Raw genomic sequence first — 27,056 nt, 5'->3', positions numbered from 1 at the left:
GAAGAGATCAATAGCTTTAGGTTTTGAGTAATTTTCCTAAAGAGATTAAAGAGAGTTATTCTTTACTTTGAGTTCTTAAACACATCTCTAAACTACAATTGGTATCAGAGCTTACAAATCTTGAGACCATAAAGAAGAATTTGTAAGGAGAAGATATGAGCAAAATAGTTACGTCGGGAACGAAACCAAAAGAAGGAGGAGGAACTTCTTCGATCCAATGCCCTATGCTAACTCAAACAAATTACACGGCATGGGCTATGAAGATGGAGATTGCTCTTCAAGTACACAAAGTCTGGGAAGCTATTGAAACAGAGTCAACAGAACCCGTTGATGCAGACAAGAACATCATGGCTATAGCTTTAATGATTCAATCCATACCCGAATCCCTAGCTTTGCAAATTGGAGAATTTAAAGTAGCAAAGAAGGTTTGGGAAGCTATTCGGTCGAGGAACGTGGGAGCAGAACGAGTTAGAGAAGCGAGACTACAGACTCTAATGAATGACTTTGATCGCTTGAAGATGAAGGATATTGAGAAGATTGATGATTTTGTAGGAAAGTTAGCAGAAATTGCATCCAAATCTGCAGCTTTAGGAGTTCAAATCGAAGAACCAAAACTAGTGAAGAAGTTTCTCTCAAGTCTGCCTCGAAAGAAATTCATTCACATAGTTGCATCACTCGAACAAGTTCTTGATCTTAACACAAACGGATTTGAAGACATTGTAGGACGAATGAAAGTATATGAAGAACGAGTGGTAGATGATGAAGAACCACAAGAAGATCAAAGCAAGTTGTTGTATACTAATCAAGATTACCAAACAAATCAAGAGTACAACAACTGCTACAGAGGAAGAGGTCGAGGAGGACGCTCTTATTACAGAGGAAGAGGACAAGGAAGGTCGAATGGTGGAAGAGATACATCCAAAGTAACTTGCTATAGATGTGACAAATTAGGTCACTACGCCTCTGACTGCCCGAATCGTCTTTTCAAGTTGCAGGAAGCCCAAGAGAACGAGAAAGACGATACACAAACTGCAGATGAACTCATGGTTCACGAAGTTGTGTATCTAAATGAGAAGAATTGTATTCCAAGCAACTATGAAACTAACAATGGAGAGAATGATGTTTGGTATCTCGATAACGGAGCAAGTAACCACATGACAGGAGATCAAAGATACTTCACTAGTATAGATAATTCTATCACCGGGAAAGTACGCTTTGGCGATGATTCACGGATTGATATCAAAGGGAAAGGAACGATCTCGTTTTTTGACAGGAATGGCGAACAAAGAAAAATGTCAGATGTCTATTTCATTCCAGATTTAAAAAGCAACATCATTAGCTTGGGACAAGCTAGAGAATCAGGCTGTGACATAAGAATGAAGGATGACATTCTAACAATGCATGACCGAGAGGGAAAATTACTTGTCAAAGCAACAAGATCAAAGAATCGACTTAATAAGGTTCGGATGGCAAAAAGAGGAACAATGTGTCTATATCTAACAAACCTCAGCGAATCAAGTAGATGGCATTCAAGATTGGGACACATAAATCTCGACACAATCAAGTCAATGATACAAAAGGAGCTAGTAAGAGGGATCCCACACGTTAAGATCGAAAAAGAAGTTTGTGATTCATGTTTGTTTGGGAAGCAATCAAGGCAATTTTTCCCGCAAGCAACCTCATACAGAGCCACCAAGATACTTGAACTCGTTCATGGAGACTTATGTGGTCCTATAACACCAAGCACAGCTGCAGGAAACAGGTACATCTTTGTCATTATTGATGATCATTCTAGATACATGTGGACAACTCTACTTAAGGAGAAAAGTGATGCTCTCAATAAATTCAAGCGCTTCAAGGTCTTAGTTGAACAAGAATCTGGAAGCAAAATTCAGACTTTCAGAATAGACAGAGGAGGAGAGTTTGTATCACATGAGTTCACTAAGTTTTGTGAAGAATCGGGTATTAAAAGACATCTTACTGCTCCATATACACCACAACAGAATGGTGTATTTGAAAGAAGAAACAGAACTCTAATGGAAATGACAAGGAGTGTCATGAAACACATGCATATACCTAGTTACTTATGGGGAGAAACAGTATGACACGCCACCTACCTGCTGAACCGGATAGCTACAAGATCGTTGAATGACAACACTCCATATGAAGCTTTCTACCAAAAGAAACCAAACGTGAATCATCTCACAGTATTTGGCTGCATTGGATACGCAGAAGTGGAGACACCACACTTGAGGAAACTAGATGACAGGTCGAGAAAGCTAGTTCATCTAGGTACTGAGCCGGGTTCAAAGGCATATCGTCTACTTGACCCAGTAAATCGGAAAATTGTGGTGAGTAGAGATGTTGTATTCGATGAAGAAAAAGGATGGGATTGGAATCACAACGAACCTAAACAAGATGGAAGCTTCAGTGTCACACTTGGAGAATTCGGGAATCATGGTCTACAAGAAGAAGACAACGAATATGGTGAGACAGAGCAAACACAGCCTATTCACGTGAATGAAGAACAACATGATCATGAAACCTTTGCAGAAAATGAAGAAGTCTCTGCTGATCTTGGAACAGAAAGTCAACAACCTAATCTAAGAAGATCGCAAAGACAAACCATAAGACCAAAGTACCTTGAAGACTATGCATTACTTGTAGAAGAAGAAGGAGAAAGGCTACTTCTAATATTGAATAACGAACCGAGCAGTTTCAGTGAGGCTAAGGAGTCCAGAGAGTGGACACTTGCGTGTGAAGAAGAGATGTTTTCAATAACAAAGAATAAGACATGGAGTCTTGAAGATCTGCCGCATGGAGTTAAACGTATAGGTCTAAAGTGGGTTTTTAAACTCAAACGCAACTCGGACGGGAGCATCAACAAATACAAGGCTCGATTGGTCGCGAAAGGTTACGTTTTGGCGCTATGGAGTGGACTTTGAAGAAGTGTTCGCTCCCGTAGCTCGCCTTGAAACCAAACGACTACTTGTGAACCTTGCAGCATCAAATGGTTGGGAGATACACCATCTTGATGTCAAGACAGCATTTCTCCTTGGAGAACTAAGAGAAACCGTGTATGTGACACAACCAGAAGGATTCGAAGAAAGAGGATAGGAAGGGAAAGTCTATAGGCTTCACAAAGCTTTGTATGGATTACGACAAGCACCGAGAGCATGGAACCATAAGCTGAATCAGATTCTTACAGAACTACAATTCGAGAAGTGTTCCAAAGAACCATCAGTATATCGTAAAACTGTAAGTGGGAATATTTTTCTTCTTGTGGTAGTGTACGTAGATGACCTTTTCATAACCGGAACAGATGAAAGAAGTATTAGTGGATTCAAGAGAGAGATGGCTTCTAAGTTCGAGATGAGTGATCTTGGAAAATTGACGTACTATCTTGGAATAGAAGTCTGTCAACAAGAGCAAGGAATCACACTAAGTCAACACCGATATGCAATGAAGATTTTAGAAGACGCTGGGATGAAGGACTGTAACTTGATGCACATACCAATGGAATCTGGTTTGCAATTGTCCAAATCACATCATGAAGAAGGAATTGATGCTACCGGATACAGGAAAAAAGTTGGTTGCCTTCGCTATTTAATTCATACAAGACCGGATCTGTCCTTTTGCGTGGGAGTGTTAAGTCGATACATGCAAGATCCAAATGAATCACATGGTGCTGCAATGAGACAATGTTTGAGGTACTTGAAAGGTACGACTACACTCGGTTTGGTATTTAAACGATCAAGTGAAAAGATACCAAAGCTAGTAGGCTATAGTGACAGCAACCACAATGTTGATCCTGATGATGGCAAGAGTACAGCCGGTCACATTTCCTACCTTGGAGAGAGTCCCATCTCGTGGTGTTCACAGAAACAAGAAACAATGGCAATGTCCTCATGTGAAGCAGAGTTTATGGCAGGAACAGAAGCAGCTAGGCAAGCAATTTGGCTTCAAGACTTGCTTAGTGAAGTTATAGGAGAACCAAGCGAGAAGGTGCTCATAAGAATCGACAACAAATCAGCAATCGCCCTTACCAAGAATCCGGTCTTCCATGGCTGAAGCAAGCACATTCATAGGCGTTACCACTTCATAAGAGAATGCGTCGAAAATGGACAAGTGGAAGTAGAGCATGTTCCGGGGAATGAGCAAAAGGCAGACATCCTAACTAAAGCACTTGGGAGAATGAAGTTTAAAGAGATGAGAGATCTTATGGGTGTTCAAGAAGTGAAGAGGAGTGATCTCAAGCTTAAAGGGGAGATTGTTGGAGTAAGCTTGAGTATTACTTAAGAAATAAGTTATTTAGTTTTGAGAAGGATTAGATTAAATCTTTGGGAGTTATCTGATAGTAGTTTTTTATGGTCAATTATCCTAAAACACCAATCATGTCGTTGTAGTATTTTAGGTGTCAATCCAAATGGGTGTGATGCAAACAGATGAGATGTGATCAAAAGTCACTAAGTCAAGCCAAGCAATAACAGTTTTGGGGTTTCTAACAGTCCTAAGCGAACATGCAGAAAACAGAAACAATAATAGAATTACTAAAATCACTCGACCACAACAGGCTGATGCCAGAAGTAGGATGTGGTCGAGTAACAGACAGGATATGAAACAGATATACTTGACTGCATAGTCTGTTGCCAGACACTGGGTGTGGTCGAGTATTCTGGTCGAGTAACAGACAGGAAATGAGACAACTGTACTCGACTGCACAGTCTGTTACCAGACACTGGGTGTGGTCAAGTAAGTTGATCGAGTAATTGCAAAAACGAAGAAACAGGCAATGAGAACGAATAAGCGATAACGATAAAACAGAGAAATCAGATAGACGAGAAATTCCTAAGGATGGGGTAATCGAATAGAGTGGTATCCTAGCCTATCCGAATGGTTAACAAGCGCAATCAAGGTATCCCTAGACAACAGGTTCAACAACAGATCAATTCACTCCCTTGATAGAAATCCTCAAGCAAAGCTAGCCCAGACTAATTCCCATTAACGGAATCTAATTATGCAGGCAATAAGAACAGACTGATAAAGTCAATAAACGCTCTAAACGGCCAATCCCTTGGGATAGAGACGAATATCTCAGGAACTAGTGGATCAAGCATTCCATAGAACACCTTCTGGGTGCGGGAATGCTTGGGATCGAATTCCAGTTGATTAGAAAGAAATAAGCAGTAAACACAACTAGTCCTGAAGGGATTCAATCAATTCTAAGACTTAACCATTCTACAGACTACGGATTCCACAACTACTCTAACCCATCCTTAAGAATTCTGAGTCACTACTCTGACAACATGCTTAAAGACAATAACATAGAAACGAAAGATGAACAAGCAAATGAAAGCAAAATCTGAATGACTTAGAAGAAAAATCGAAATATAAAATTGCAGGAATGAAAAGCGGCTGCTGAATAATAGTGCAAAATTCGTGTCTCTAAAAGTGCATGTCCCAGGGCGAAACCCTTAGAGACTTATTTATACTAAAATAAGAAAGCGGGCTTCGAGCCCACTTAACGGCCCATGAACGGCGTGATCAAGAGTGTCGGCTCAAAGTGGGCTTCTTGATGGGCTTCGAATGGGTTTCGAATGGGCTTCGAATGGGCCTTCTCTTCTCTTCTCTTTTCGATGCTCAGGTTGTCTGGTTGAGTGCGGATTGATAAGAGGGTCAAGGTGGTGGTCGAGTAGGTTGGTTGACAGAATGATCTGGGCTGCTTCTTGGCCTCTGTGATCGAGTAAGTGTGTCAGCAGTCAGGATGTACTGGTTCTTCACCTCTACGATCGAGTATAACTGGTGGACTGGCAAAGTGGACTGCATGGTCGCCTCTGCGATAGAGTAGAATTGTAGAATGGATTGCCTCCTCTCCTCTGCGGTCGAGTATATCTGGCAGAATGGACTGCCTAGTCTCCTCTATGATCGAGTAGAAGTGTCTGGATGGACTGCTTAGCTGACTACTTCCCTCTCAGCTACTGGTGATCGAGTATGTTTGGTGGAAGTGTGACTTTCTGTTCTGTTTTCCCTCTTTCTGAGCACCAATAGCTCCAAAACACCTGAAACAACTCCAGAATGTAGAATGTATGCAAGATTAGTCCTAGACTCGACTAAAGATGCAAAATGTACGAAAATGATGGTGAATGCTATGAAAGATGGATGAAACTAGACTCAAAATGGTGATTAAAGGATGTGTAAAACATGCAAATTATACACATATCAACTCCTCCAAACTTAGTCTTTGCTTGCCCTCAAGCAAACAAGTAGACATAAGCTGAAGGAGAGGTTTGAAGGTGGGGATTCAGAACCAAAGCATCAAATAAATCAGATAGAATCAATGTCCAAGTTGGCAGTTCTAGGATGCCATATTATCGAACTCTACTCAAAAACGTTAGCCATGCCTTATTATAGTTCAATCCCACTCTTATACTCGACCTACACATGCTTTCAAATCTACCAATCCCTTTAACATTCATTAGATTAGGAACGTGAATCAAGCTATGCATCATCAATGAACTCATTTGGCTAAGGTGAAGGTCAAGAGACACAGATGGTCCCTTTCTGGTGGTTCAAGTTTAGTAACAGGGGACTCTGAAAAGAAATGGACTGAGCTTTAGGAGAATGCTAAAGGTAAGAGCCAACCTATGCATACAAGAATAGTATCCCATCTACCCAAAAACATACACAGTGTATACACCAGCAGATGGTACTACCCTTAAGCCCAGAATATGATCCTAGTTCTACCCTTTGCACTCAAGGCATTTTTTTCTCATTCTTATCTTGGATCAAACCACTCTTTCTTTTCTTTGACTCTTATTCTAAGGAGAAGTTTCTTTTACTTTGTTGGATCTAGTGGACTTTGGTTTTCTTTGACAACTATGGCTCATGTTATCTTCTTGTGATCAAGACTTTTCTAGACTTTTTTTCTTTTGTTGTGAGCCTATTTTTTTTTTAGTTCCCCAAAATCCATTACTAGACTAACTTGTTTCTCAACTTCCTTCTCCTAAGAACATCAACATTTCCTTTCTCTCTTATTTTCTCATATACTCGATCCCCACTTCAAGAATAGACACCCACCTTGTCCTATCTAGCCCAGAAAACGTGGACTAGAACTACATGAGACACTACTCTTGTCGGCTCAAACCTAACACTTTCTTCCAAGCTCAATCCTGAAACAGGCCTCACAATCGCACACGATATATAACAGGGCTCGAAAGAAAGGTTTGGTTAAGGGCAAGGGAAACTACTTCAATGATGGAAGCAGCTACTTGGGTTAGCAAGGGTGGTGAAAAGTTTAAAGAAAACCCAAGTATGTATATGGTATCCATGAGTTCAAATTCGATGCTAAGACATGATAATTGCAAGTCAGATTCAGGTTCAAATTGATAGGGAATGGTATCAGATAATAACAGTGTGATCGAGTAGAGCATTCAAGACATGGTGCAGTTTTACTTCAATTTCATTGACTACACATCAGACAACTAGAAACGATGAACAAAAATGCTTACAAGGCTATCTCATCATAATCCCCAATGCATATGCGACAATCCTATATGAAACATCCTAGACTCAATCCTAAATGTGATGCAACTATATGAACACTCTGTTTTTGTGGAATACATTTTCAGAAATGTTTTCATTTTTTTTTTATTTTTTTTCTATGTCTTAGATGAAGTTAAGACTCAAATGATGCAAATAAGACTCACTAGCAAACATGTTAAATACTTCTTGAATCCTCCCCCAAACTTAAACTATACAGTCCCTTGTGTAATAGAAGTCTAAAGAAGAGTTCAAGAGACACTAAAACAAAACGAAAACAGAAAATGGTATATACAATGATGGTTGTGTGTGCCATCTCCTCTCTGGTGTAATCCCATGGAATACTGGGACCTTGTTGTTGTTCCTCCTCCTCTGGTGCATGATACTCGATCGCAGGGTTCACATGACGTTTGGTCCGACGGTCGAGTATATTGGTCTGAGAAATGGTCTAAAGTGTCGCCTTGGTGATCGAGTGAAAACGGGCAGTTGGGATGCCTCCATGGTCGAGTAAACTTGGTGACCTGTAGATGTTAACTCGGCTTCGAGCCCACTTAACGGCCCATGGACGGCGTGATCAAGAGTGTCGGCTCAAAGTGGGCTTCCTGATGGGCTTTGAATGGGTTTCGAATGGGCCTTCTCTTCTCTTCTCTTCTCTTTCCGATGCTCAGGTTATCTGGTTGAGTGCGGATTGATCAGAGGGTCGAGGTGGTGGTCGAGTAGGTTGGTTGACAGAATGATCTGGGCTGCTTCTTGGCCTCTGTGATCGAGTAAGTGTGTCAGCTGTCAGGATGTACTGGTTCTTCTCCTCTGCGATCGAGTATAACTGGTGGACTGGCAAAGTGGACTGCATGGTTGCCTCTGCGATAGAGTAGAATTGCAGAATGGACTGCCTCCTCTCCTCTACGGTCGAGTATATCTGGCAGAATGGACTGCCTGGTCTCCTCTGTGATCGAGTAGAAGTGTCTGGATGGACTACTGAGCTGACTGCTTCCCTCTCTGCTACTGGTGATCGAGTATGTTTGGTGGAAGTGTGACTTTCTGTTTTGTTTTCCCTCTTTCTGAGCACCAATAGCTCCAAAACACCTGAAACAACTCCAGAATGCAGAATGTATGCAAGACTAGTCCTAGACTCGACTTAAGATGCAAAATGTATGAAAATGATGGTGAATGCTGATAAGTGTGTATTTTGCATGTTTTGAGCATCCATTTGTCATCACTTTAGCATCATATCATCACTGTTTTATACAATTTCTCATCATTTGTCATCACTTTACAATTTTTGGATAGATTTGCATGCATGTTGCATATTTGCGTTGATTTCAGGTGATTTGGAGCTGTTGACAAGCTATCTGGAAGAAGCGGGCCTGATCATATCAAACGACTTGACCCCGAGGTCGATTAGGAGCTTCAAGATCTCAACAGATCACTCGACCCCCTGGTCGAGTAGAGGACATCACTACTTCACCACATCACTCGACCACGAGGTCGAGTGTCTTCATCCCATCACCTGACCATCACTCGATCACGTCACTCGACCCTGAGGCCGAGTGTCTTCACCTTCATTGCCAGACCACTACTTGACCTCTTCACTCTACGTGGAAGTCGAGTATCACCATCACCACCACTCGACTACATACTCGATGACAAGCTTCAGAGCCTTCTTCATTCCGCACTCAACCAGACACTCGAGCACAAGGAAGAAAAGAAGACTCCAGCTATTCACTCGACCTCCCACTCGACCACATGGGTCGAGTACAGTTCTTAATCCGTCCCAATACTGCGTCGTTTTAAGTATTAGGGTTTCGGAATATTTGGCTGTAAGTAGCATGTACTTCACATTTTGGCAGACAAGTTTTTATCTAGTTTTATTCCGTAGACCTTGTGTTCTAGACCTTTTGTAATCCAGATTTCTCTTTATCTATTTAGTATTCAGTATTCAGCTTTTGTTCTTGATTTCGTTTACTGTTGTTCATTCTGTTATCATCTTGTTGTTACACAGTTGTTATCATGTTTTCAACTTGTTCAACGTTTATGCTTACTGTTATGATGTCTGAGTAGTGAATAGGTTTCTGAGGATGGGTTAGAGTAGTGTAGAATTCTCAATATGCTAGGTGATTGAGTATTGGTTGATATATCCCTTCTGGATTAGTTGTTCTTAATCCCTATTGCTTTCTGATCAACTGGAATTTGAGCCCAGACATTTCCGCGCCCAAAAGGTGTTCGATGAAATGTCTGAACCACTAATTCCAGAGTTTCGTGACCCTGTACCAAGGTATTGGTTGCAAGGAGCGTTTTGGCTTTAACTTGTTGATTCGTAATGCCTGTTAGGTTATCTCTCGTCAATGGTGATTGAGTCTGGGACTAGGTTAACTTGAGAGTCTCTGTTGCGGTGGCACTTAGATTTGGTTAATGAACTTGTTGTCTAGGGTTAATTTATTGAGCATGTCAATCACCTGTAAACTGAGGAAACGAAACTACTCAATTACCCCATCCTCAGGAATTCTTTATCTGATTGAATTCTGTGTTTACTCCACTGTTATTTACTGCATCTTGTTATCTGTCGCGTAATTTCTGCAGTTCTTTCTTGTTACTCGACCACCCAATTGTCTGGTAACAGACTGTGCAGTCGAGTATCTGTATTTTATTTTCTGTCTGTTACTCGACCTGTCACTCGACCTCACCCAGTGCTCTGCAAAGAGCTGTGTTGGTCGAGTGTTTTACTGTTTCTGCTTGAATTTCTATTTTCTCCATGTTCACTTAGAACTGCTAGAACACACCACAACCTGTTATTGCTTGGCTTGACTTAGTGACTTCTGATCACATCTTGATTGTTAGCATCACACCCATTTGGATTGACAACCTTCAGTATTACAACGACATGATAGTGCTTTAGGTTTAATTAATTAAAAACCTATTATCAAATGCTATGAAAGATGGATGAAACTAGACTCAAAATGGTGATAAAAAGATGTGTAAAACATGCAAATTATAGACATATCATTACCTAAAGATATTATTAGGAGTTATCTAATATTAATCTAAATGTTTATTCTAGAATTATCTATTGATCTCTATATAAGAGTTACCAAGTTGTGGTTAACCTTATGGGTTTTTAGAGATTGTGAAGAGATCAATAGCTTTAGGTTTTGAGTAATTTTCCTAAAGAGATTAAAGAGAGTTATTCTTTACTTTGAGTTCTTAAACACATCTCTAAACTAGAAACACATCTCTAAACTAGAGTATCTTCTAAAAAAGAAATACTACTTAGGCTTTTAAGATCCGGTTGCGGTTCTACTTCTTATACCCAATCAAAAACATGAAATCAAGTCATATTTGATTCCAAAAAACTAACCAAGCTTCTTCTTTCTTCTCAAAGCATTGTTGGTGTAGCTGAAGTCCGTATGAGTCTTTGGCTTTGTATCTTCTAACAAGGAAACACTACTTAGGATTTTAAGATCGGGTTACAGTTCTAGTTTTTATACTCAATCATACACATGAAATCTAGTCATATTTGACTCCAAAACACTAACCAAGCTTCTTCTTGATTCCCAACGCTTTAATAGTGTTACCAAAGTCCACAACAATCTTTAGCTTTGTATCTTCTAACAAAGAAACACTACTTTGGGTTTTAAGATCCGGTTGTGGTTCTAGTTATACTCAATCATACACATGACATCAAGTCATATTTGACTCTAAAACACTAACTAAGCTTCTTCTTGCTTCACAAAGCTTTGATGGTGTAGCTAAAGTCCGCATGATTTATTGGCTTTGTATCTTCTAACAAGGAAACACTACTTAGGCTTTTAAGATCCGGTTGTGGTTCTAGTTCTTATACTCAATAATACACATGACATCAAGTCATATTTGACTCTAAAACACTAACTAAGCCTCTTCTTGCTTTTCAAAGCTTTGATAGTGTAGCCAAAGTCCGTATGAGTATTTGGCTTTGTATCTTCTAACAAACAAACACTAGTTGGGCTTTCAAGATCCGGTTGCGATTTGAGTTTTTATACTCAATCATACACATGTCATCTAGTCATATTTGACTCCAAAAAGCTAACCAAGCTTCTTCTGGCTTCCTAAGGCGTTGATGGTGATGTCGAAGTCCGTATGAGTCTTTGGCTTTGTATCTTCTCGCATGGAAACTCTACTTTTCCTTTTCGGATCCGTTTGCGGTTCAAGTTCTAATACTCAACCATAGACATGACATCAATTTATATCTAACTCCAAAACACAAACCAAGATTCTTGTTCCTTCTCAAAGATTTGATGGTGTAGCCGAAATCCGTATGAGTCATTGGCGTTGTATCTTCTAACAAGGAAACACTACTTGGGCTTTCAAGATCCAGTTGCGGTTCGAGTTCTTGTACTCAATCATACACATGACATCTAGGCATATTTGACTCCAAAACAATAACCAAGCTTTTTCTTGCTTCTCAAAGCTTTAATGGTGTAACCAAAGTCCGTATGAATGTTTGGCTTTGTATCTTCTAAAAAACAAATACTACTTAGGCTTTTAAGATCCGGTTGCGGTTCTAGTTCTTATACCCAATCATACACATGACATCAAGTCATATTTGACTCGAAAACACTAACCAAGTTTCTTCTTGCTTCGCAAAGCTTTGTTGGTGTAGCTGAAGTCCGTATGAGTTTTTGGATTTGTATCTTCTAACAAGGAAACACTAACTAGGCTTTTAAGATCGGGTTGCAGTTCCAGTTTTTATACTCAATCATACACATGACATCTAGTCATATTTGACTCCAAAACACTAACAAAGCTTCTTCTTGCTTCACAAAGCTTTAATGGTGTAACCAAAGTCCGTATGAATGTTTGGCTTTGTATCTTCTAAATACTACTTAGGCTTTTAAGATCCGGTTGCGGTTCTAGTTCTTATACCCAATCATACACATGACATCAAGTCATATTTGACTCGAAAACACTAACCAAGTTTCTTCTTGCTTCTCAAAGCTTTGTTGGTGTAGCTGAAGTCCGTATGAGTCTTTGGCTTTGTATCTTCTAAAAGGGAAACACTAACTAGGTTTTAAGATCGGGTTGCAGTTCCAGTTTTTATACTCAATCATACACATGACATCTAGTCATATTTGACTCCAAAACACTAACCAAGCTTCTTATTGATTCTCAACGCTTTAATAGTATTACCAAAGTCCACATGAGTCTTTAGCTTTGTATCTTCTAACAAGGAAACACTAATTTGGGTTTTAAGATCCGGTTGTGGTTCTAGTTCGTATACTCAATCATACACATGACATCAAGTCATATTTGACTCTAAAACACTAACTAAGCTTCTTCTTGCTTCACAAAGCTTTGATGGTGTAGCTAAAGTCCGTATGATTCATTGGCTTGTATCTTCTAACAAGGAAACACTACTTAGGCTTTAAAGATCCGATTGCAATTCTTGTCCTGATACTCCATCATACACATGACATCAAGTCATATTTGACTCCAAAACAATAACCAGGCTTCTTCTTGCTTCCCAAAGTTTTGATGGTGTACCCAAAGTCCGTATGAGTCTTTGTCTTTGTACCTTCTAATAAGGAAACACTACTTGGACTTTCAAGATCCGGTTGCGGTTCGAGTTCTTATACTCAATCATACACATGTCATCTAGTCATATTTGTCTCCAAAACAATAACCAAGCTTCTTCATGCTTCCTAAGGCTTTGATGGTGATGTCGAAGTCCTTATGAATCTTTTGCTTTGTATCTTCTAGCATGGAAACACTACTTTAAATTTTGGGATAAGTTTCTGATAATAGGTTTTTATGGTCAATTATCCTAAAACACCAATCATGTCATTGTAGTATTTTAGGTGTCAATCCAAATGGGTGTGATGCAGACAAATGAGATGTGATGAGAAGTCACTAAGTCAAGCCAATCAATAACGGTTTTGGGGTTTCTAACAGTCCTAAGTGAACATGTAGAAAACAGAAACAATAACAGAATTACTAAAATCACTCGACCACAACAGGCTGATGCCAGGAGTAGGATGTGGTCGAGTAACAGGCAGGATATGAAACAGATATACTCGACTGCACAGTCTGTTGCCAGACACTAGGTGTGGTCGAGTATACTGGTCGAGTAACAAACAGGAAATGAAACAACTGCACTCCACTGCACAGTCTGTTGCCAGACACTGGGTGTGGTCGAGTATGTTGGTCGAGTAATTACAAAAACTAAGAAACAGGCAATGAGAACGATTAAGCGATAACGATAAAACAGAGAAATAAGATAGACAAGAAACTCCTAAGGATGGGGTAATCGAGTAGAGTGGTATCCTAGCCTATTAGAATGGTTAACAAGCGCAATCAAGCTATCCCTAGACAACAGGTTCAACAACAGATTAATTCACTCCCGTGATAGAAATCCTCAAGCAAAGCTAGCCTAGACTAATTCCCATTAACGGAATCTAACTATGCAAGCAATAAGAACAGACTGATAAAGTCAATAAACGCTCTAAACGGCCAATCCCTTGGGATAGAGACGCATATCTCAGGAACTAGTGGATCAAGCATTCCATCGAACACCTTCTGGGTGCGGGAATGCTTGGGATCGAATTCCAGTTGATCAGAAAAAAATAAGCAGTAAACACAACTAGTTCTAAAGGGATACAATCAATTCTAAAACTTAACCATTCTACAGACTACGGATTCCACAACTACTCTATCCCATCCCTAATAATTCTAAGTCACTACTCAGACAACATGCTTAAAGACATAAACGCAGGTAAACGATAATATTGCATAAGTAAAGAGATAAAGAGTATAGAAACAAGATGACAGATGAAATCAAAAGCGGAATCTGAATAACTTGGAAAAGTCTCGAATTACAGGTTGTAGAAGCAAAAGCGGCGCAGCAAAGTAAAACAGAAATAAAACTGAAGCAAAAACTCAATGTCGACTGGATGTCTCAGGACAGAACCCTAAGACATCTATTAATACAAAACAAAATAAAATGATGGTAAACAGGCCAATAACCTAATTACCCGGCCCATAGAAAGATAATGGGCCGAGATGGGCTTCGTGATCCGATGGAGGTCCAAGCCGCTTCTAAACACTTTGTCTTCTCCTCTTCTCTTCCTTGTGCTCAGCTTGTCTGGTTGAGTGCGGATTTGAGTAGACTGTGAAGACGTGATCGAGTGTCCGGTCGAGTGATGGTGATGGTGTGGCGAAGTGATACTCGACCATGGGGTCGAGTGATGTGGTAGAGTGAACGGTCGAGTGTTGTCAGGTGGTGTGGCGAAGTGATACTCGACCATGGGGTCGAGTGATGTGGTAGAGTGAACGGTCGAGTGTTGTCAGGTGGTGTGGCGAAGTGATACTCGACCAGGGGATCGAGTAGTGTCATTGAGTAGCCTGAGCTGAGGATACTCGACCAAGTGGTCGAGTAGGTGGGAAGAATGACTCCAAAGTCACTCGACCTGGGGGTCGAGTATGTCTTCTGGTTCTGGCTCGTTTCTTCCAATTTGCTCGCAAACAGCTCCAAATCACCTGAAAACAACTCAGAAATGCAATATGTATGCAAAGTTATCCTAATCATGCAAAGTATGCAAGAATGATGAGAAATGATATAAAATAGTGATGAATGATACGAAACTGGACTCAAAACGATGATGAATGGACACTGAAAACATGCAAATTATAGACATATCAACTCCCCCAAACTTAGTCTTTGCTTGCCCTCAAGCAAATAAGAAGACATAGTTGAAGGAGAGGTTTGAAGGCGGGGACTCAGAACCAAAGCATATGTTAGAGCAAATAAAATCAATGTCCAAATTGGTAGTTCTAAGATGCGATATGATTGAATTTTACTCAAAAACGTTAGCCATGCCTTGTTATCAATCAATCCGTCTCTTATACTCGACCTACACATGCTTTCAAATCTACCAATCCCTTTAACATTCATTAGTTCTGGAACGTGAATCAAGCAATGCATCATCAATGAACTCATTTGGCTAAGGTGAAGGTCAAGAGACAAAGATGGTCCCTTACAGAATAGGCTTAAGTAACAGGGGATCCCTCAAGAATGATTGAGCTTTAGTAGAATGCTAAAGGTAAGTCCCAAGTTATGCATACAGAGATAAGATCCCATCTACCCAGAGTATAGCAATGAAGTTCTAATGGTAATCCCAACTCCTGTCCCAACTTAACTCTACCATTTGCACTCATGAATCTTTCAAACTCTTTTTCATATCATTCTTTTATTTTCTCTTAACTCTAGGAGAAGCTTTCTCAACACTCTGATACATCTAGCGGATTTGGATTTCTTTAACAACTAAGGTTCCTGTTTTAAATCTTTAAAACCAAAGGCTTTTAACCCTTCTTCTTTAGCTAACAAGAACCTCATTCTTTTCTTTAACATTCCCAAAACCTTTACTAGATTTTTTTCTAACTTCTTTAGCTTACTTCCCCTAGAATTCTTTCCCTTTCCTTATCAACAATAAATTCACCCTTTTCTTTTAAAGACATCCCAACCCATGATATAAGCGCCCACCTAGTCCTATCCAGTCCGAAGAACGCGAACTAGAACTACATGAGACACTATCTCTGTCGTTACGAAGCTAACACTTTTTACCAAGCTCAATCGAAATAAGACCTCACAAACACTCACAAGTGATATAGGGCTTGAAAGAAAGTTCATGTTTGGGTTCGGGTTAACTGCTCTAATAAGGAGAGTCAGCTATTTGGATCAACAAGAGTGGTTAAAAGGAGTAAGAAAATCCAAGTATTTTAGGGTATCCATGAGTTCAAATTCGATGCCAAGACATGATAATTCTAAATCAGATTCAAGTTCAAATTGATAGGGAATGATATCAGATCCTAACAGTGTGGTCGAGTAGAGCAATCTAGGCATGGTGCAGTTTTACTTCAATTTCAATGACAACGCATCAAACAACTAACAACGAGGGCACTGAGCTTATCTGGTGAACCAAAATGCTTACAAGGCTATCTCATCATTATCCCCTATGCATATGCAACAATCCTAAACGAAACACTCTAGACTCGATCCTAAATGCAATGCAACTACATGAACACTCTATTTTTGTGAAATCATTTTCTGAAATTTTTCAATTTTTTTGGTTCTTTTCTATGCCTTAGATGAATGCAGACTCAAGATTATATACAATGCAATACACACTTTCTGAGCCCTCCCCCAAACTTAAATCACACAGTCCACTGTGTGACCAAATTTGGAAGAGAGTACTTAGGACAAAACACATCACAAAAACAAAATAAAAACAAGAGATGGTATATTACAATGGTGGAGTGAGGTGCATACCTCAGTGGAAGAAGGAGCGAAGTTGGTCGCCAATAGCTGCCTGTGATTGCTCCCAGGCCATCGAAGAATCTCCCTGCTGTGTCTCAGCTTCCCCCTGGGGGTACTCGACCTCTGCTCCTTCGTCGCGGCCAGCACCGCTCTGATGATACTCGACCTCTCTTCTTCTGCTGCGGCCAGCACCGCGGTCGCGTAAGCTACGGGACTGGAGAAGTCGTGTACTCCTGCTGCCAGACCGAGCGAGTGCAGCCTTCTTCTTTCTCCCGAGCTCCCGAGGCTCGAATGATGAATGCCTTGCAGGGACTGGTGGGACTACTCGGTCACTAGGCTCAGGCTTGTGGTGACTTGGCTCAGGCCTGTGATGACTTGGCCCTGGCGCGTCATATCTCCTCGAAGGCATGTCCTGAGGACGCTCTCCCTGCGGAATAGCTGTGGTAGAAGAGAAGCAGCTAAGCTTGTCTGTCAGAAACGTGATGGCTTTGAAGCACTTGATGAGTAGCCTATCTTGTTTCTTGCACCACCTCTGCAACTTACTGTTGTTTCTGTGAGCTTCACTCAAGCTCTTGCTCTCCCGCGCTGGAGGTACGTGCTCTCTGAAATGATACATGCTCGTATCGTACTCCTCCTCCCTATCCTCATCCGTCTCAGCAATATCATCCTCTATAGCTTCCGTCGTAGGGACATTATCATCAGTCGGTGGAGCGCTCTCAAAGTAGAGGTAATCACGTGCAGGTTTGAAGTCAATGTTCCTACCCTGAAGTATGGTCGTGGCCTCGATGCAGGGAAGCAAAATGTTGGCTGTTCGGATCAGGGAGTGCTCGAATTTGTAGCGATAGAAATCGCCAACCATATCATACTCCAGAAACTCACAACAACGCAAGTGATCTAAATCCATCATCCTCGGATCAAACCTTGGAGACGTGAGAGGTACACCACATGCAATCAGAATCGGTGTCACAACGCCACCTACACAAAGGGCTCCTCGCACCTTCTTCTTCCCGTTGGTGTGCGCCCACTTCCTGTATCCACATAGGTGGATCAACAGAAGCATAACCGGTGGTGCATCATTAAGGTCGCCCTTTAGGACCTTCTTCCCCTTTGTTCTCCGGAGAATGCCCTTGAGTGGAGAATCAATCATCTCCATGTCTGTGTTAAACACGGTGCCTGTAGATTCCCTGGGGTACAGAACATTCGCTACTGAGCGCTGATAGTAGCGGATCACAGGGCTACGAATCTGGTTGCTCTTAGACCTTGCAAAGTTGAGCGCCAAATCGTTCCCAATGGTTAACCACAAATCCTTCAACTCTTCCCTCTCGAACTTGGGTTTAGTTCCCTTTCCACTGGGAAAACCAAATAATCCTTCCAAGCTCTTGATAGATAGCTGGTAACGCTGCTCGTTCACTGAAAAAGTCAAGAACCCCAACCCTTCACTCTCCAGCTCATCTGCTGTAAGTCCCTGATACATCTCCACTTGCAGAGTGAAGAGAAACTCTATTGTTTCCTTCTTGTAAGCGACGTACGGGTAAGACATCAGCGTCTCCAGATGGCACTTCTCGAATAAGTGATGTACGTCCTCCAGTAGCCCCAGCTATGCTAAAGTCTCATAACAGGGGTACCTCGTTCCCCAGAAGTCGTTCATCAGGCTTGTTCAACAGCTTCGTTTCTCTGTGCCATGACTCAGGCTCATACTCGACGTCAATATCTTCGTCGATCAACTCATATCTGCTGGTCATTGCTCTCTTTCTCTAGCAATCTCAGCTCTCTTCTCATTGCGTCGAGCTACTGAGCGTTGGGTCTCAGCTCTAAAGCTCTCATAAGCCTGTCGCTCTCTCTCTGGTCCAGTTGACCAAGATTCAGCTTCATCGACGTTGTAATCTGCATCCATGGAGGATTCGCCACTGTAGTTACTCATATTGATTTCCTGAAAAATAATGTAACTTAAAACCAAATATCAATATGTTAGTCCAAATAAACACAAACACTAAACCAATCAAGTTCACGGTCGAGTAACCGGTCGAGTATAGTCAAATTGTGTGTTCAAATTTTGTGGTCGAGTGGAAGAGAATGAGAAACGGTGACTGTGTGGCCGAGTAAATGTCGAATGGAGAGAAGACGGTGGCGGTTTGAGGAGCGGTCGAGTGAAGAGATGAACGGAGGCGAAGTGAATGGCGAGGTCGAGTGAACGGTGAGAACGGAGAGTTGAGAGAAAGAGATCGAAGTAGAGGCTGAGGTGCTCTTGCGGTCGAGTGAATGGGAGGCGAGATCGAGTGAGGAATGTTGAAGTTGGAGCGGCGAGATCGAGTGAAAAGGAGGCGACGGTGAGAGTCCGGCGGAGTGAAGGGCGGAGTGGTCGAGTGAACGACGAGAAGCTCCGGCGAAGTCGAGTTAGCTTGCGAGAACGAGAGAGAGAAACTCTGGCCGTTTATCGAAAATCGAATGAAGAGCCTCTTTGTCCAAATTGCGATGCGGTCGAGTGAAAGAAGTCGAGTAGCGGTTGAGTGAAGATGAAACCTGTCCCGTCGTCGAGTGAATGAGAGAGAGAGGGCGGAGGCGTGAGCAGTGAGAGCTGGGACGACGAGGTCGAGAAAGCGGCGGATGGAGAGGAGGGCGTTGCAATCGAGTAAATGGGAGGCGGTGCGAGAGATGACGAGTGAGGTTTGGTCGAGTGAGAGGGTGACAAAGCAGCGAGAGATGGTGAAGCCGGAGGGGAGAGATCGAGTGAACGGTGAGGTCGAGTGTGATGGTGCGGTCAAGTGCTTGGAGAGGAAGAGAGATGGTGAGGTTTGGTCGAGTGAGAAACGTGAGGTAGAGTGAATCTTCTTGGTCGAGTGTTTGGAGAGGGAGAGAGATGATGTCGGTGGGAGAGGATAGGGATAGAGTGAGATCGAGTGGTTGGGAAAGAGGGAAGAGATTTTGTTATCTCTAAAAACGCGTGGGGGAACAAAGGTGAGAGGTGGTTGGCCACGCTCTGTCTGTTTGTCCTGAAGCGCTGTTCTCTGTTGACTAGAACCTTCTGTAATCCTCTGTAAACTTGTTAAACTCCCTGCAAGTCTCTGTAGCTTCTGTTGGTCGAGTATAGATATGATTTAAAAATTTTGGGTTTTTTTAAAATCATCACTAATACTCGACCAAACTTACTCGACCTCATGGCCTCTTAGTGCAACAAAAGTTTTTCAAACTCTTGAATTTCTGACATACTCGTTCTCCTGTTGCTCTGTAGAGTAAAATTTTTAAATTTTTACTCTACCTCCACGCTGTTTCTCTGTTCCTGAGAATCACAAACACAACCAAAAACAAATCAAAAATAACAAGAAAATAAAAGTTTTATTTACAGAAACAGTCTTGGGAATTCCTCCCAAGTGAGCTTGTTTAAAGTCTCTAGCTTGACTCCTCACACTCATTAAGAAGAAAATGGGTGATAGAGAGGATCTTCATAGTCCTCTCTGATCTCATCATCATATTCAGCATCCTCTCTTGAGAGATGAGTAGCAGAATACTCAATTCTTCTTTCCTCGAAATAGGCCTCTTTCTCTTCTGGTGGATAATCTATCTCCTTAGACCATCTTGAAGTAATCTTTTTTCTCGGGATAGTGTTATTCCCGCATTTGGATTGAGCTATCTCTTGCATATGATCCAGTTTACTCTTAAGTTCCTCAACTGTCTGAGCTAGCTTCTCTATGGTCTCTTCTTGCTCATCAGATTTCTTTTTGAGATCTCGCAAGTTAGGTGTAGAGGCTGTGCTTGGTCTGGTGATTGAATTCGAACGTTGAGGTTGAGCCCTGATCTTTTCTTCTACAGCTGACCTTTGCGAAGTTTCGTTGATGTCAAACTGCATCTTGATGTGCTTCCCAAGGTTAAGACTTATTCTCCCATCTCTGACATCTATCATCGCTTCCACTGAGGCTAAGAAAGGTCTTCCTAGGATTAGAGGATCCTTAGGTTCTGCTTCCATATCAAGAACAACGAAATCCGTAGGCACTTCCACTCCATTAATCATTACTGGCAGATCTTGTAGAAGGTCAAAGGGTTTTCTTGAAGACCTATCAGCAAGGATCAAAGTCAGGTCGCAAGGCCTGTACTGAGTGAATTCCAGCTTCCTTGCCACGGAGAGTGGCATTAAGCTTACTGAAGCTCCCAAATCACAAAGACAATGGCTGAAAACCAATTGACCAATGAAACATGGTAGAGTGAAAGTTCCTGGATCTTCCTGTTTTTCTTGAACACTCCTCTTAGCAGTGGTCCTAAACGGAATAGCATCACATTCGTCTTCTGAATCTTGATGAATCTTGATCCTTTCCAGAATTGACTTTCTCACATCTTTGTGAGGATCCGGGATTAGGTTGAGAACTTCTATTAGAGGCATCACCGCTTCCATCTCATCAAGCCGTTTCCATCTCATCAAGCTGCTTCTCTGCAAGAGAATTGTATCTTTCTATACATGCTTTCCTGAATTTTCTATGGAAGAGCACGTGAAGGTAATGGTGCTGGCTTGAATCGTTTTACCATCCTCTCAATGATGGCTGCTTTCTCGTCTAGGTTGGACTCGGTTTGAAAACGGGATCCAGCTGAATGGTCGAGTCCAACCACTGAAATTTCAATCTGAGTAGAAGCCTCCCCGTCCTGAACATCACTGTCCTCGGTGATTGATGTGGAAACATGTCGAGTAGGCAGCTCTCGATCATGACAGATGGTGATAGCGTGAGCGGTGGCGTATTCCTTCGGGTTCTGTATTGACTTTCCTGGAAGTCCTGTTACTTTTGGAGCAGAAGTTGACGCTGTTTGTCCTTCCATGTATCTGACCTTAGAGGTAAGTGCCTCAAGTTTGATATTCAGATCATTGAAAGTACAATCAACCTTGTTGTGGATTTTTGCCATCTTTTTGGCAAGATCCATTGCACCTGCAGCTTGTCCCTAGAGAATCTGCTGTAACATGTTCTTCAAGTCTGAATCTGGAGTTGTTGAAGCTAGTTGTTGTTGCTGGTGTGTGAACCTAGGTGGTGGAAGTTGCTGCTGATAGTTGCCCTGATACTGCGGCTTAGGAACATACCCCTGACCTTGGTTGTATGAACAAAGGGCTTGGGTTGATTTTGCTGCTGTGAAGGGTAGACTTGGTCATGCGGGTTTGCAACATTTGTACTCCTGTAAGACAGATTTGGATGGCTCTGCTTGAAGTTGTTGAAACCTTTGTTGTAACCTCCTTGGTTCTGCACATAGCTGACCTCCTTGGTTCTGCACTTGGACTGTCTCATCATCACCCAGAAAATGAATGTGCTTTTGTTGCACAAGGAGTAGCTTGTCCAGTTTGTCATTCATGGCTTTCATTTCCCTGCGGTGCTTCTCATCAGAATCAGAGCTGGTGCGGATGCTTCTGTCATAATCTTCATTATAGTTGCCATCCGACTGAGCTAAGTTCTCTACCAGCTCTCATCCTTCTTCAACGTCTTTGTTGAGGAAGTTCCCGTTGGAAGCGGTATCAAGAAGCATTCTGATCTTGGGAAGGACACCTCTATAGAGAGTGCTGAGAAGTGAAGCTTTGGAGAAACCATGATGAGGACATTGCGTCTGATAACCTTTGAAGCGCTCCCATGCTTCACAGAAAGTCTCATTATTCGTTTGAGTGAAACTGGAGATATCATTCCTTAGTCTCGCAGTCCTGGAGTTTGAGAAAAACTTAGCCAAGAAGGCTTTCTTGCAGTCATTCCAGGAGGTGATAGAGCCTTGAGGAAGTGACTTTTCCCACTGATGTGCTTTGTCTCCAAGAGAGAATGGAAACAATCTGAGCTTGAAACCATCCTCACTAACTCCATTGATCTTTGTTAGGCTGTAGAGCCTATCAAACTCGTCCAGGTGATCGAGTGGATCCTCCATAGGGAGGCCGTGGAACTTGTTGCTCTGAACCATGGCAATGAGACCGCTCTTGATCTCAAAGTTGTTGTTCTGCACAGGTGGAGGCACGATGCCATTACGCTGATTCTGGTTGCGTGGTGCATCGCCTGCACCTATGTTGTTTGGTTGCACCTGCTCATCAACAACTGCAGCCATTGTCTCTGTTTCTGTCTGTGTTCTGAGTTGGCGTGCAATACGGTCGATGTTATCGTTGAACAGGAGATTCTGATTTCCTCGTGACCGTATTTGCATACAACGAGTACCAACTTGTAAAGCTGGTATCGTAGTACCTAAATCAAAACAGACAAACAGAAAAAACACAAAGTTAGTAACTTTCAGAAAAAATGAAAAAGATAACAGCGCCAAATTGATAATAGGTTTTTATGGTCAATTATCCTAAAACACCTATCATGTCATTGTAGTATTTTAGGTGTCAATCCAAATGGGTGTGATGCAGACAAATGAGATGTGATCAGAAGTCACTAAGTCAAGCCAAGCAATAACAGTTTTGGGGTTTCTAACAGTCCTAAGTGAACATGCAGAAAACAGAAAGAATAACAGAATTACTAAAATCACTCGACCACAACAGGCTAATGCCAGGAGTAGGATGTGGTCGAGTAACAGGCAGGATATGAAACAGATATACTCGACTGCACAGTCTGTTGCTAGACACTGGGTGTGGTCGAGTATACTGGTCGAGTAACAGACAGGAAATGAAACAACTGCACTCGACTGCACAGTCTGTTGCCAGACACTGGGTGTGGTCGAGTAAGTTGGTCGAGTAATTGCAAAAACTAAGAAACAGGCAATGACAACGATTAAGCGATAACAATAAAACAGAGAAATAAGATAGACGAGAAATTCCTAAGGATAGGGTAATCGAGTAGAGTGGTATCCTAGCCTATTCGAATGGTTAACAAGCGCAATCAAGCTATCCCTAGACAACAGGTTCAACAACAGATTAATTCACTCCCGTGATAGAAATCCTCAAGCAAAGCTAGCCCAGACTAATTCCCATTAACGGAATCTAACTATGCAGGCAATAAGAACAGACTTATAAAGTCAATAAACGCTCTAATCGGCCAATCCCTTGGGATAGAGACGAATATCTCAGGAACTAGTCGATCGAACATTCCATCGAACACCTTCTGGGTGCGGGAATGCTTGGGTTGAATTCCAGTTGATCATAAAGAAATAAGCAGTAAACGCAACTAGTCCTGAAGGGATTCAATCAATTCTAAAACTTAACCATTCTACAGACTACGGATTCCACAACTACTCTATCCCATCCCTAAGAATTCTAAGTCACTACTCAGACAAAATGCTTAAAGACATAAACGCAGGTAAACGATAATATTGCATAAGTAAAGAGATAAAGAGTATAGAAACAAGATGACAGATGAAATCAAATGCGGAATCTGAATAACTTGGAAAAATCTCGAATTACAGGTTGCAGAAGCAAAAGCGGCGCAGCAGAGTAAAACAGAAAATAAAACTGAAGCAAAAACTCAATGTCGACTGGATGTCTCAGGACAGAACCCTAAGACATCTATTTATACAAAACAAAATAAAATGATGGTAAACGGGCCAATAACCTAATTACCCGGCCCATAGAAAGATAATGGGCCGAGACGGGCTTCGTGATCCGATGGAGGTCCAGGCCGCTTCCAAACACTTTGTCTTCTCCTCTTCTCTTCCTTGTGCTCAGCTTGTCTGGTTGAGTGCGGATTTGAGTAGACTGTGAAGACGTGATCGAGTGTCCGGTCGAGTGATGGTGATGGTGTGGCGAAGTGATACTCGACCATGGGGTCGAGTGATGTGGTAGAGTGAACGGTCGAGTGTTGTAAGGTGGTGTGGCGAAGTGATACTCGACCATGGGGTCGAGTGATGTGGTAGAGTGAACGGTCGAGTGTTGTCAAGTGGTCGAGTAGGTGGGAAGAATGGCTCCGAAGTCACTCGACCTGGGGGTCGAGTATGTCTTCTGGTTCCGGCTCGTTTCTTCCAATTTGCTCGCAAACAGCTCCAAATCACCTAAAACAACTCATAAATGCAATATGTATGCAAAGCTATCCTAATCATGCAAAGTATGCAAGAATGATAAGAAATGATATAAAACAGTGATGAATGATACGAAACTGGACTCAAAACGATGATGAATGGACACTGAAAACATGCAAATTATAGACATATCAGTTTCCATTTCTAGTCCAAATACTTAACCATACACATGACATCAAGTCATATTTGACTCTAAAACACTAACTAAGCCTCTTCTTGCTTCTCAAAGCTTTGATAGTGTAGCTGAAATTCGTATGAGTCATTGGCTTTGTATGTTCTAACAAGGAAACACTATTTGGGCTTTCAAGATTAGGTTGTAGTTCGAGTTCTTATACTAAATCATACACATGTCGTCTGGACATATTTGACTCCAAAACACTAACCAAGATTCTTCTTGCTTCTTAAAGTTTTAATGGTGTAATCAAAATCTGTATGAGTCTTTGGTTTGTATCTTCTAACAAGGAAACACTACTTAGGCTTTTAAGATCTGGTAGTGGTTCTAGTTCTTATACTCAATCATATACATTACATCAAGTCATATTTGACTCTAAAACACTAACTAAGCCTCTTCTTACTTCCCAAAGCTTTGATAGTGTAGATGAAGTCCGTATGAATCATTGGCTTTGTATGTTCTAACAAGGAAACACTATTTAGGCTTTCAAGATCTGGTTGCCAATCTAGGTCTTATACTTAATCATACACAGGACATCAATTCATATTTGACTCCAAAACACTAACCAAGCTTCTTCTTGCTTCTCGATGGTGTAGCCAAAGTCCGTATGAGTATTTGGCTTTGTATCTTCTAAAAAAGAAACACTACTTCGGCATTCAAGATCCGGTTGCAGTTTGAATTCTTATACTCAATCATAGTCATATTTGACTCCAAAAAACTAACCAAGCCTCTTCTGGCTTCCTAAGGCTTTGATGGTGATGTCGAAGTCCGTATGAGTCTTTGGCTTTGTATTTTCTGGCATGGAAACACTACTTTTCCTTTTTGGATCCGTTTGCGGTTCAAGTTCTAATATTCAACCATAGACATCACATCACTTTATATTTAACTCCAAAACACAAACCAAGATTCTTCTTGCTTCTCAAAGCTTTGACGGTGTAGCCGAAGTCCGTATGAGTAATTGGCGTTGCATCTTCTAACAAGGAAACACTACTTTGGCTTTCAAGATCCAGTTGTGGTTCGAGTTCTTGTACTCAATCATACACATGCCATCTAGGCATATTTGACTCTAAAACAATAATCAAGCTTCTTCTTGCTTCTCAAAGCTTTAATGGTGTAACCAAAGCCCGTATGAATGTTTGGCTTTGTATCTTCTAAAAAATAAATACTACTTAGGTTTTAAGATCCGGTTGCGGTTATAATTCTTATACCCAATCATACACATGACATCAAGTCATATTTGACTCCAAAACACTAACCAAGCTTCTTCTTGCTTCTCGAAACTTTGTTGGTGTAGCTGAAGTCCGTATGAGTCTTTGGCTTTGTATCTTCTAACAAGGAAACACTACTTAGGCTTTAAAGATCGGGTTGCAGTTCTAGTTCTTATACTCAAATCATACACATGAAATCTAGTCATATTTGACACCAAAATACTAACCAAGCTTCTTCTTGATTCTCAATGCTTTAATAGTGTTACCAAAGTCCACATGCGTCTTTTGCTTTGTATCTTCTAACAAGGAAACACTACTTTGGGTTTTAAGATCCAGTTAAGGTTCTAGTTCGTATACTCAATCATACACATGACATCAAGTCATATTTGACTCTAAAATACTAACTAAGCTTCTTCTTGCTTCACAAAGCTTTGATGGTGTAGCGAAAGTCCGTATGATTCATTGGCTTTGTATCTTCTAACAAGGAAACACTACTTAGGCTTTTAAGATCCGGTTGCAATTCTCGTCCTTATACTCCATCATACACATGACATCAAGTCATATTTGATTCCAAAACATTAACCAAGCTTCTTCTTGCTTCTCAAAGTTTTGATGGTGTACCCAAAGTCCGTATGAGTCTTTGTCTTTGTACCTTCTAAAAAGGAAACACTACTTGGGCTTTCAAGATCCGGTTGTGGTTGAGTTCCTATACTCAATCATACACATGCCATCAAGTCATATTTGACTTCAAAACACCAACCAAGCTTCTTCATGCTCCCTAAGGCTTTAATGGTGATGTCGAAGTCAGTATGAATATTTTGCTTTGTATCTTCTAGCATGGAAAAACTAATTTTGCTTTTGGGATCCGTTTGTAGTTTAAGTTCTAATACTTAAACATACA

At 41.3% G+C, this 27,056-nt stretch overlaps 5 pseudogenes across 5 annotated transcripts; 3 read left to right on the top strand and 2 right to left on the bottom strand.

The window, feature by feature from the left end:
- Nucleotides 1-261: 261 nt before the first annotated feature.
- Nucleotides 262-4,271, top strand: AT3G33070 (annotated as a pseudogene; the record flags this gene model as incomplete). Its single annotated transcript has 1 exon — nucleotides 262-4,271.
- Nucleotides 4,272-8,811: 4,540 nt separating this feature from the next.
- On the top strand, nucleotides 8,812-9,481 carry AT3G33065 (annotated as a pseudogene; the record flags this gene model as incomplete). The annotated part of the gene is made up of 1 exon: nucleotides 8,812-9,481.
- Nucleotides 9,482-16,834: 7,353 nt separating this feature from the next.
- AT3G33067 lies at nucleotides 16,835-18,564 on the bottom strand (annotated as a pseudogene; the record flags this gene model as incomplete). Its single annotated transcript has 1 exon — nucleotides 16,835-18,564.
- Nucleotides 18,565-18,932: 368 nt separating this feature from the next.
- AT3G33073 lies at nucleotides 18,933-19,838 on the top strand (annotated as a pseudogene; the record flags this gene model as incomplete). The annotated part of the gene is made up of 5 exons: nucleotides 18,933-19,009; nucleotides 19,089-19,304; nucleotides 19,392-19,451; nucleotides 19,504-19,636; nucleotides 19,785-19,838.
- A 406-nt stretch (nucleotides 19,839-20,244) lies between these two features.
- On the bottom strand, nucleotides 20,245-22,969 carry AT3G33077 (annotated as a pseudogene; the record flags this gene model as incomplete). The annotated part of the gene is made up of 1 exon: nucleotides 20,245-22,969.
- Between the last annotated feature and the right edge of the window lie 4,087 nt (nucleotides 22,970-27,056).

The sequence above is a fragment of the Arabidopsis thaliana genome, chromosome 3 (assembly GCF_000001735.4).
Source record: "Arabidopsis thaliana chromosome 3, partial sequence".
Taxonomy (NCBI): domain Eukaryota; kingdom Viridiplantae; phylum Streptophyta; class Magnoliopsida; order Brassicales; family Brassicaceae; genus Arabidopsis; species Arabidopsis thaliana.
The sequence above is the reverse complement of the archived record's forward strand: the minus strand, read 5'-3'. Positions and strand labels throughout refer to the sequence as shown.